Source organism: Lycorma delicatula, chromosome 10 (assembly GCF_047948215.1).
Source record: "Lycorma delicatula isolate Av1 chromosome 10, ASM4794821v1, whole genome shotgun sequence".
Lineage (NCBI taxonomy): Eukaryota > Metazoa > Arthropoda > Insecta > Hemiptera > Fulgoridae > Lycorma > Lycorma delicatula.
Window position 1 is genome coordinate 62,673,206 of NC_134464.1, and position 11,596 is coordinate 62,684,801.

The 11,596-nt window shown below is 30.0% G+C and overlaps 3 non-coding genes across 3 annotated transcripts; 1 reads left to right on the top strand and 2 right to left on the bottom strand.

Annotated features, from left to right (window-relative positions):
• Window positions 1–5,692: 5,692 nt before the first annotated feature.
• TRNAG-UCC (transfer RNA glycine (anticodon UCC)) lies at window positions 5,693–5,764 on the top strand. The gene has a single exon. It is a non-coding gene; the product is annotated as a tRNA-Gly (tRNA).
• A 2,625-nt stretch (window positions 5,765–8,389) lies between these two features.
• On the bottom strand, window positions 8,390–8,461 carry TRNAG-UCC (transfer RNA glycine (anticodon UCC)). Its single transcript has one exon. It is a non-coding gene; the product is annotated as a tRNA-Gly (tRNA).
• A 429-nt stretch (window positions 8,462–8,890) lies between these two features.
• On the bottom strand, window positions 8,891–8,962 carry TRNAG-UCC (transfer RNA glycine (anticodon UCC)). Its single transcript has one exon. It is a non-coding gene; the product is annotated as a tRNA-Gly (tRNA).
• Window positions 8,963–11,596: the final 2,634 nt, after the last annotated feature.

The following is an 11,596-nucleotide window of genomic DNA, read 5'->3' on the forward strand; positions in this document are numbered from 1 at the left end:
TTTCTCCTTACTTATAAATTGTTTACTAAATTTACTAGGACATATCACAATACTATGGAATAGAGATTGTTTATAGATTCCTCTAAAACTAGTTTGAAAGCTGTCTTCCGTAATAATGAAAACGAGAAATCATCATTTCCCTTGATCATACATCACAAAGACAACGTATGACAATATTAAGTTTTTACTAATTATTATACAGTAAGAAAAATATTTTCTAAATGCAGAAATTCAAATTTTATAACACTGTCTTTTGATTTAACGCCGGTCTGGTTCAAATTAACACGGTCAGAATTATTGTATATAAGGTATAAAATAATATTCGCGAAAGATTTCTTTAAACAAAATTTTAGTTAAACAATACTCATAGACTTATATACACATGTAATGCAGTAAACAGCGAAACAGGTTTTCCCTTTCAATAACAGCATACTGAAGCGTGTTAGCTTGGTAATACTGAAATGTTTGGGTTTATAAACATGATCACAGTCAATCAGCCATCAGCTGTTCAGAGAATATGTCGTGTTGGGTTATGCTGTCTTACGTTATATTACTGTGCAGCATGTAATTGTGACGGGTTTCTGTTCAAGGCGTGATACAAAGGCAACAGTACGTACAAAATTTGTAATTTATTGTGCGAGATATTTTAGAATTTTATCGTGAGTTATTTACGTATTACCTTTTTATTGTTTATTTTTCGCGTTTTTAACAACGTCTGACCATAAACGTACGAGAAAAGAAAATCTATCACTCTTGAGACAAGGTTGGAGGTGATAAAAAAACATGATGATGGTTTACGTAACATTGACATAATCATCTTAGCCTTGTCGAAAAAACAGTTCGTTCAATAATTAAAAATAAGGATAAAATTATGATTGCTGGAAAAAACTGTTCCTCTTTAGGCTTCACGAATGTCTTATTTACGATCTCCTTTATCGATTGTACTTGAAAGCTGTTGAACATCTTTATAGAAGATAAAACTCAACGTCGTATTCCCGTGACAACTATTATTATTCGTGAAAGAGCGTTAAGTTTGCATAAACTAAATACCGTGCCGACAGTTATTTTTACACGGATTTGAATACTAGATCGTGGATACCGGAGTCCTTTGATGGTTGGATTTCAATTAACTACACATATCAGGAATGGTCGAACTGGACTATACAAGACTACGTTTCATTTACACTCATACAAATCATCCTCATTCATCCTCTGAAGTATTATCGGAATGGTAATTACCGGAGTCTAAACAGGAAAAAAGAAAGAAATAACGTGCTGGGGATATCAACCCGTTCAATGCAACCAAAGAACGGTTTGAACATTTTAAAAACCTTCAAACCTAACATTTTGATTTAAAGTGAAGAAGCTGAAAAATTCAAAAAAGTTCCACAAATTATCATGAAAAAAGAAGTATACACGTTGTAACTATTTAATTATGACAAACAGCTATTTTTTTTTTTTTAAAATGCCTAAACTTAATGCCGTACTTTTATCGCAAAAGAAGAACGCCATATGCCCAGTTTTAAAGTATCTAAAGATCGATTCACACTTTTACATGGAGGAAACGCGAAGGGGAACTGTAAACTAAAACCGTTCCTCGTGTATCACTCAGAAAATCCCTATGCTTTTAAAGGAATTAACAAAAAATCTGTTCCCGTTTATTGGACATCCAACTAAAAAGCCTGGCTAACGAAGCGCATTTTTCCTCACCGGTTTAAGAATTGTTTTAGCCTGCAACTCAAAAATGTTTGCACAAAATCAATATCGCACACAAATCCGTTCTACTGCTCGATAACCCTCCTGGACATCTAAGACCTCAGGAATTGGAAGCAATTAATTCACATTTAAAAGTCGTTTATGTGCCTGAAAATAATAGGATTGATAGCCGCATTCAATGCTTATTGTCTTAAAAAAACATTTTTTCAGGTGGTTTCTGTGACTAACAGTTCAAGCAATGAGATCTGTGATTTGCAAACGTTTTTGAAAAAAATATAACATCCTTCATGCTGTACGCAATGTCGGCGAAGCTTGGAAATAAATCAAAAAAGTATGCTTTGTAGAGTATGGCACAAATCGTATCGGGATCAAACTGCTTTCGATGATAACGGACAAGGAATTAAAGGCACTATTTATTAAAAATAAAGTTATACAACTTGCCAGCAGTGTAGGACTCGAAGTCGATGCTGAAGATATAAATGAACTTCTGGAAGGAGATAAACAAGTTTTAGAAAACAAAGACTTGCTAGCGCTAGCCGAGTCGCCAAATGAACAGCTAGATGACAGACAATTCAGATAGTAGTGATTCATTTAAATCAGGGTCATCAAAAATCTACAGCGATGAACCTTCAACCTCATGCTCCCCTTTTTCAGCCACAATTAACAGTAAAAGAATTGCAGAAGGCATTAAAATACATCGAAAATTTTGTGATTACGTAACTGAAAATTATTCTCACGATTCGAGAACGAAGTATAACAGTTGTAAATGGTCTGTTAAGTGATACGAAATGCTACAAGATGGTGCTAGATTAGTTGTAACTGTCAGTAAAACAGAGTAAACTGCACATTTATTTTAAGAAACTAAAGCTTGAACTAAATCGCAAATTTTTTGTTTTAATATTCCTTATTATATTTAGGCCTATTTACGTTTATTTTAAGGTAACTATTTTTTTTTTAATAATAGTGTACTGTATTATGATTTTTCTTTTGTACTTTATTATTCTTATACTTTTACTTTCTTTCTTCAATACTGTATTGTATGAAATCATATTTACTGCACTGGATTCGATTTATATTCTATTAATTAAAGCATGTTTAGTAAAATTGTCTAAAAATTTTGTATCTTCTACCTGCAAAAATAATTACGAATTTAGCTTACTGATTACGTACACTACAAACACTATACTGTACACCTTTTTTGAGATAACAGTTTTGATTTACGCGGTTTTAATTTACGCGACAGTTTTCAGGGATGAATTAACCGCATAAATCAAGGCATCCTTGTACTTTGTGTGGATTATTAGTTATATTTTACTCGTACTTTTAATTGTACCCTGCTTTGTTCAAACTTTTATTGTATTGTCTTGGGAGATATTAATGGATACCTCTCTTTGCTTTTTACGATTTATTTATAGTCTGGTTCTTTGGGAAACAGTATAACAAACAAAAAAAGCAAAACAAAATTTGGTTAATTGTGTTTCTCCAATCATAATTTTTAATGGCTTATCCCATTTTCTGTTATATTCTACTCCTTTTTACTTTCCTGGCGAATATAGCTAGAATAGCTATGTTAAAGAGGAAAGTATGATGATGATCATGTCAAAAATGAAGTATCGATTTTTTCGAAAATTTTTACGTTGTTTTGTGTTATATTGCTCTAAACCGATAGATTTGATTGCGTCTGAGAAGAAGCAGCGCTATGTTACTAAGAAGTCCGTTGAGTTGACTTCGGATATTCGAGAAATTGAACATGGTAACGCCTTGTGGCAGGCCAGATGGGATGAGTCAGATGGTGGGCGTTATACGCATGATCTCTCTCCAAATGTTGTTGGTTTGCGGGGGGACGCCTCTTAGGTGCATCCTAATAAATATGTGACGCAATTTCTTTCCGGCCATGGTGATTTTAGGGACAGACTGCAGAAATTTGACCTGGTAGATTCTGGGGTGTGCCCTTAGTGCGGACAATTGGACACCTACGAATGTTCGAAATACGAGTTAATGCGTACGGAGACCATCTGTCGGCTTGATCTTATCGGGTCGGCGTTGAATCTCCGTGTAAACTGTAGGAGCCAGGCCGAATGGGCAATAAAGGAGAGTTTTATAGTGTACTTAGCAAAGGAAAGAATTGATCTAGAACTCTGCTTAGATTTCTCTTTTATTCTATGTTTGTTGATGTTTTGTTTTATAAATTATGTTTTTGTTGTTGATCTTGTGCTTGTTTTGTTTTGTTTCAATGTTACCGTGTTGTTATTGTTCCATGTAATATTTTTATGTTTCGTGTTGTGTGTTGAACTCACTTTTACCTTCTACGGGTAAGTAGTTCAATTCCTTTGTTAGTTAGATATTTTCAGTCTTGTTTAAGACTCTGTGAGATGTGTGAGATTGTTTTGAGTTCATTAATTAGTAATACACCGATGGGAATATCACTTGTGGCTACGAGTGACATTCCCATCGGTGGTATTCTGGCCGAGACGACTGGAATATTTTAAAAGCAGAGGTTTCGTAGATGACCTCCGGTAACGCCCATAAGGTCTCGGAACGGAGGGGTGAGGATGTTATTTGCTCTATCTCCCTTTGTTTTAAATATTTTTCAAAATTTATAAAAGTTCTATACTTCACACATCAAGGAATCTGTAATATTTTCTTTTTTTAATTATAGACTCCGACCTACAATGCAGTAAAAGACTTATCAATGAATAAGTTGTGCAATACGTTATATGACTTGATCGGCATAGTTGGGATAAATTACCCAAAACTTAACTAATTTTTTTTTTTACTATTTTTTGTTTTCAAATTTAATTTTTCTTTCACCAATTAATATGATGTACTATTAAATATATTTTTTTGTTCTTACTAAAGAACAATATCAATTATTTTTTTTTACAGAATATTTATTTAACTCTTTTCTTCAATTCCTATATTTTTCTTCTGTGAATAAGATTAAAAACGATGATGATACCTTCCTTTTCTCAGTCTTTTTGAATCATAGAATGTCTCTTTGAAACATTTCGTCATATTCTATTTTATTAAATAACTTCTCTTGATCTGCTTTATAGATAATGCTATTACTGCAGTCTGGCGGACGCTATTTAAAACTGTGTGTAAAGTGGAGGATATGAAAACAGACATAAAATTACATCAATTTTCTCCCATAACTCGATTATTTGTGAACCGATTTAAAAAAAAACCAAATGTTATTTTGTTCAAAATAAACAAAAGACTTAGTAATTTAGCAAAACATATATTTTGATAAAACTAATATTTATAGAAATATAACGGATTGAAAAATAAACATTGCCGCCAGTTTGTAATTTGCGAAGGTATTTAAGTTCTGACTTTTTGTTAATTTTAAGACTTTATTGCAAGGACGCTCACCAATTATTAATGAGATTCCTCTTTCCGAACTTAAGATATAAATTTTTATACAAAAATAACAAAATGGCGGACATGGGGAGAACGAAGGGGAAATTGTTATTTTTCCTAAGGATATTTTTTGTTTAGTTTTACAAGTAGAATCCGAAAAAGTGTAGCCAGCTCACCATTTTAGAAACACTCTGTATATAAATAAATATATATATATATAAATTTAATTGTATTAGTTTACTTATAATATTGTTTCTGTAATATATTTACATCAGTTATATTATTTTCTTAAAGCAACAAGTTCAAATTTCACATCACACGTCCTGCAGATGCTGTATTATTAATTGCATAATCTGCAAGTTATTGAGCGTAAAATGGATGTTGTACGATATTAGTAAGGAAGACAGAGCATGCAATATAGACGAAGTAATGGAGAGAAAGAGAAAAGAAGAGACTATTAGAGTGAGACGGCTGGAAAAGCAGTTAATGAAGAATAAAGATGAGTTCGCTAAAGTGAGAGAGAACGGTAGCGAATCGGTGCGGTCGTGAGATTTCTACAACCTTCTTTCTATATTTACTTATAACAAATTATATTATTTTTTTATCGCTATAAGCGATGGTGGTGTAATGGTGAGCATAGTTGCCTTCCAAGCAGTTGATCCGGGTTCGATTCCCGGCCATCGCAAATATTTTTTTATTTTTTCTCTGCGGATATATCTTTAAGGATCACGCAAATGTTTTCATGTAGTTTCTTTCTTTTTCTTCAGGAAGCTCTTCATTCTTTCGCACTGTTTAGCCCTTGTTTCTCAGTCCATTCTCCTATGTTGAGTTTTTTCTTTTCAACTAAAGGAACCATTAATTCAAAAGTTTTCTTTCTGTATTTTTTCGTCAGCTTTCTTTGAGCTGTTCTTTCCTCTATTTAATATTTTTGAAACCTTGAATATTTAATATTTATAACCTTTATAACCTTAATATTTACCATTACCTTTATACCATTTATAACCTTAATATTTATAACCTTTAATATTTTAAAAACCTTGACCTTCATAATTTCAGAGTTTATTAAAAATATGTTTGTTTACCTGTGAGTGCTCCATTCGGACCATGTGTCCATAGAATTGCAGTCGTTTTCATATTGTTATTTCCAGATGTCCAATTTTATCTTATATATTTTTATTTGATCTCCGTGTTGGACCACAAATATATCTTAAAATTCTTTCTGTCTTGAGTAGATTCTCTATTACAGTTATATTTTTAGTTTTCATGCCGTACAAGATCTGTGCTATAATGCCTTAATTTTGCATTTATTCTTTTAATTTATAAAAATCTGAAATGGACAACACATGACTTCCCTGTACACATGTTAAATTACATTTACACTTTTTTTTTAAATGAAAAATACATAAAATTATATTTCATTAAAAACTTCTGATATATTTTTCTTTTTTTTGTTAATTATTATTATTCATCTTAATTTGTTTTACAATGGCAGACTAACTAATTATTAATAAATCAATATATTTAAATTAAAATTTTGTTTGGCTATACCTCTGGAACGAATGAAAATAATTACCGCTTATGATCTATCGTTGAAAAGCTTTCAAAGAGGACTGCAGTAAAGAAAACGTCCAAAATCATATTTTTTTAGATTTTGGGCATTTTTGGACACTTTTGGTTTAGTCGATTGCAACCAAAAGGGTAAGTGCACAACTAGATGCTACAAAAATCCTAAATCCAAGATTTCAACATGCTATGGCTAATCGTTTTTGAGTTATACGAGATACATACGTACAGACGTCACGCCGAAACTAGTCATAATGGATTCAGGGATGGTCAAAATGGATATTTCCGTTGAAATCTGAAAACCGAAATTTATCGCGATTACAATACTTCCTTTACTTCGTACAAGGAAGGAATAATTTTTATTATTAATTTATTCTTTTTCTCGTAGTTTAAATAAAATAAAATTAAAAACTTTTTTTGATAATAAGGACCGAAAAGCTATTAAAAGCTTAAATATAATCTTGCAATCTATAAATGGTTAGAAATTTAAATATATGTTTAAAATTAAATATAAGAATATTAAAATATATATTTTGTGATATAAATATCTTTTTTATTTATCTTAAAGAAAACTTCGTGCTAAGAATTTGTCTTAAAAAACGATGCAAAACTTATACTTCACAATAACAATTTGAAAAATAGTCAATGATCTGTTTTAATAAAAAGATAAACGTGTATTTCACGAAAGGTTTTTTAAATAATTTCAACCAATTTCTTGTCATTTTTTTTACAGTGTATCATTTTATTCTTGAAATATTTGTAGATATATCTACAATGATTGTTTACTTCCTTGTACGAAGTAAACGAAGTATTGCGATCACGAAAAATTTTAGTTTTCAGATTTCAATAGAAATATCCATTTTTACCATCCCTGAATTCATTTTGACTAGTTTCCGCGTGACGTCTGCACGTACGTATGTAACTCAAAAACTATTAGCCGTAGTATGTTGAAATGTTGGATTTAGGACTGTTGTAACATCTAATTGTCACTTCTTTTGGTTGCAATGAACTGAACCAAAAGTACCCAAATTCCCCAAAAATTTGGATTTTGGACTTTTTCTTAAGTGCTTTAATAAGCCCTCATTGAGAGCTTTTAAACGATATATAATAAGTGGTACTTATTTTTATTGGTTCCAGAGTTATAGCCAAATGAAATTTTAATTAATGAAATATTTGGATTGTAGAAGGGCAAGGCACAGCGATTCAAATCAGACTTCATCTTTTTTTAACTTTTTTTTTAATTTAAATATATTGATTTATTAATAATTAGTTAGTCTGCCATTGTAAAACAAATTAAGATGAATAATAATTCAATAAAAAAAAGAAAAAATACCAGAAGTAATTAATGAAATAAAATGTTATGTACTTTTCATTTTAAAAGAATGTGTATATTTAATTAGCCATACAAGGAAGTCATATGGTGTCCACATCAGATTTTTTTTTAACTTTGAAAAGCTGGAGATTCTCAATTGTATATTTTCTTTAAAATTTTTGTTCCTGATTTAGTAATTCTTTTACTCTATAAAGAAAAAAAATAGTTATGTGAAAAAATCCTTTATAAATGATTCCTCTGGCGGTTCCGTAATTATTCTTTCAGATAACTTAATTAAACATTTGTTTTGTAAACGAAAAATAACAAAGTCGAATAGATAATTTAATGATGTTTTTAATTTTTTTCGTCATAAATAATTAATTTTGATTTAAAATAGCGTAGTGATGTAAAATTTTTATTTTATGATAAAAAAATTGCGATGGCCGGGAATCGAACTCGGATCAACTGCTTGGAAGGCAACTATGCTCACCATTACACCACCATCGCTCATGGCATTACTTATATAGTTTGTAACATCTTATAATAACTAAATATATGGAAGTCTTTGGGTTTTAAGTTTATAATAATAAAAATATTTCACGCAAAATTTTAAGGAAATTAATTAAAAAAACGTAAAATAAAAAGTATTGTCTATTCGTGCTGCAATGTAGATAATCTTTTAGTAGTATTTGTAATTGCTATCGTCATTTCTCAGTATTCTTTCCGTAATTTATGGAGACTTTTCTCGCCAGTTGCGTTTTTCTAAATTGTTTTTCATGTATTTTAAATTAAATAAAATTAAAAGATATATAATATATATATATATATATATATATATATATATATATATATAAAAGATATATATATATATATATCTTTAAATAGCGATTTAAAATAGCGTAGTGATGTAAATTTTTTATTTTATGATAAAAAAATTGCGATGGCCGGGAATCGAACCCGGATCAACTGCTTGGAAGGCAACTATGCTCACCATTACACCACCATCGCTCATGGCAATTATATTCTATTATATTCTATTCTATATATATATATATATATATATATATATAGAAATGCAGGTTCCGAATTTAATTTCGAGACATTCTCTACGAGCGAAAATAAAGAAAATTTGGTTTGGAAACACTTCTTTTACAAGTAATAACTTGTGAAATATTTCGACCTTATTTCTATTTCATGGAAAAATAAAGCCGTTCTAAAATTCTTGGAATTTAAATTAATGGAAAAATTTGACATCTTTATATGATTTTTATCACGAACAATTTAATAAAACAGCTCAAAGAACTGTTCGTCTTCAAAAAAGAGCTAATTCAAAAAATTATTAAAAAAATTTTTTTACGTTTGACGTGCAATAGCTTTTTTTTTAAATTGAGAGTAAACAATAAAAATTTTCAACAAAATTCATAGAGATTTAATTCTAATAAAATCTTTGCAGTAACGTCAACTGACCTTGAAGAAGCATTTCAGAAATTTTACTTTTTAGATTTAAATTATTAAGCGTTTGGCACCGTTGGTATTAATACAATTGTATAAAATAAAATTCCACTTACCAACAGTTTAAAAAGTATATTTCCGAGTACTTTCGGAGCTGTTATTTCATCATCAGCGATTTTTCAAAAGATATTAATTCAAATTCAAATGTTAAATTGAATTTAAATTAAAATTATTACGTTCGTAACGGTCGGTCGTCAATGAATAAAATTAAATTGTACGTCAATAAGACCATAACGTCATGTTCTAAGATGTTTGCGACTATTATGAAATAGATTAATATTAAATGAAATATATATTCAAAATTATAATAATTAATGATTGTAAGTGGAACTTTATTTTATACAATTATACTTTTATTAAAAACAAAACGGACTGAAACGTGAGAGAAAAATAGTGTATTAAAACTTTTAACCGGAACAAGAACATGAATACCTGGAATCAGAATTAATTATTAAAAATAAATAAATAAAAACATATTATATCCTTACATAACTACGAGTAGTTATTGACAATTTGTTTTTAATTTTACTTCGAATTCGAACTTTTTACCAGAATTTTTCCTGTAAAATTTATCCCCAATTAGTAAATTGAAAGATTTTCAAACTGTAGTATATTTATTGCTGAAGTATATAAAGCAAGCAATCTTATACTAATGTGCATAATTGTGTTCAGACTTATCTGAATGGCAATTAAAAAATGTATGTATTCATAAGTCAAACAACTTCGAAAATAATAGATGGAGGATATTTCATTTAGAAAACCTAACCTAGGACCTTTTTTTGTGTAAAAGAATTTGTTTTCTAAACGCACGCGCGCGTACACACACACACATCACACACATATATATATATATATATATATATATAGAGAGAGAGAGAGAGAGAGAGAGAGAAAGAGAAATTATTTTATTATACATACATATAAACTGGTTTCATCACAAAATGATTGACCTTTTATATGTTGCTTTCATCTTAGGTAAAAGACAAGCTCCCAAAGGGTTGTATGTAAGATGATCGCTTGCTAGGTGGAGCGGCATTGAAGTTATCTTCTAGGTAGGGGTTGTTTTTTGTATTCAGATTGTCTCTTTCTTATGATCTACTCCATTTTCTTATATTTGATCTTTCTTATTTCATACTTCAACTTCTGTGGATATAGGTCACAACTCACTTGGTATATACTAATTATACGAGAACCTATAAATATGGAAAATCTTTAAATGATTTTTAAAAGATAGGGTGACTATAATAAACCTAATAACTAAACTGTCTGCTAAAATCAAATACTTTCTATTCCCTTGTCAAAAAAAAAGGTTGCTTGACTGATGAATTATTAATTACCCGTTTGAATTTTTAAAAAAGACATGTTTTCCATGAAAGGTTTTCATAAATCCTCAGCTAATTAATCATTCAAAAACAAACAGGAAAAAATAATAATTTTTTTCATGAATTTTGACGTAACTTCTAAATTTTACAGGTAATGGTCCAATCTTTAATATTTTGGCGAGAATAAAATGGTTTGATTCTGAAAAATTTATTTTAAGTTAGCACAAATTAAAATTGGTTGTTTTTAGACGAAGTATATATACACACAAGTACTTATAGATATAATTATATCCAGAGTGTCCTATGAAGTAACTGAGAAACTTTCAGGACATATTTACTGGTAAAAATAATGAAAAACGTTCATATAAACGTAGGTCTGAAGACGCTTTCTTTTCGACTTACGGCTAACGAAAAAGATTTCACCTGGATTTCAGCTCTTCTAATAAAAAGAAGCCCTAGTGTAATTTTTGGGACTCAAATTAAGGAGTAAGTAAAGTTGGTGGTTTCTTATGTAATTTGAGCTGGAAGATAGGATAAAATAGTTCCTAGTTCCCCTTTGATACCAAAAAAAGCTGGGGCAGATAAATGTGAAGAATACAGAACAATTAATTTAACTAGTCATGCATCAAAAATCTTAACTAGAATTCTATACAGAAGAATTGAGAGGAGAGTGGAGGAAGTGTTAGGAGAAGACCAATTTGGTTTCAGGAAAAGTATAGGGACAAGGGAAGCAATTTTAGGCCTCAGATTAATAGTAGAAGGAAGATTAAAGAAAAACAAACCAACATACTTGGCGTTTATAGACCTA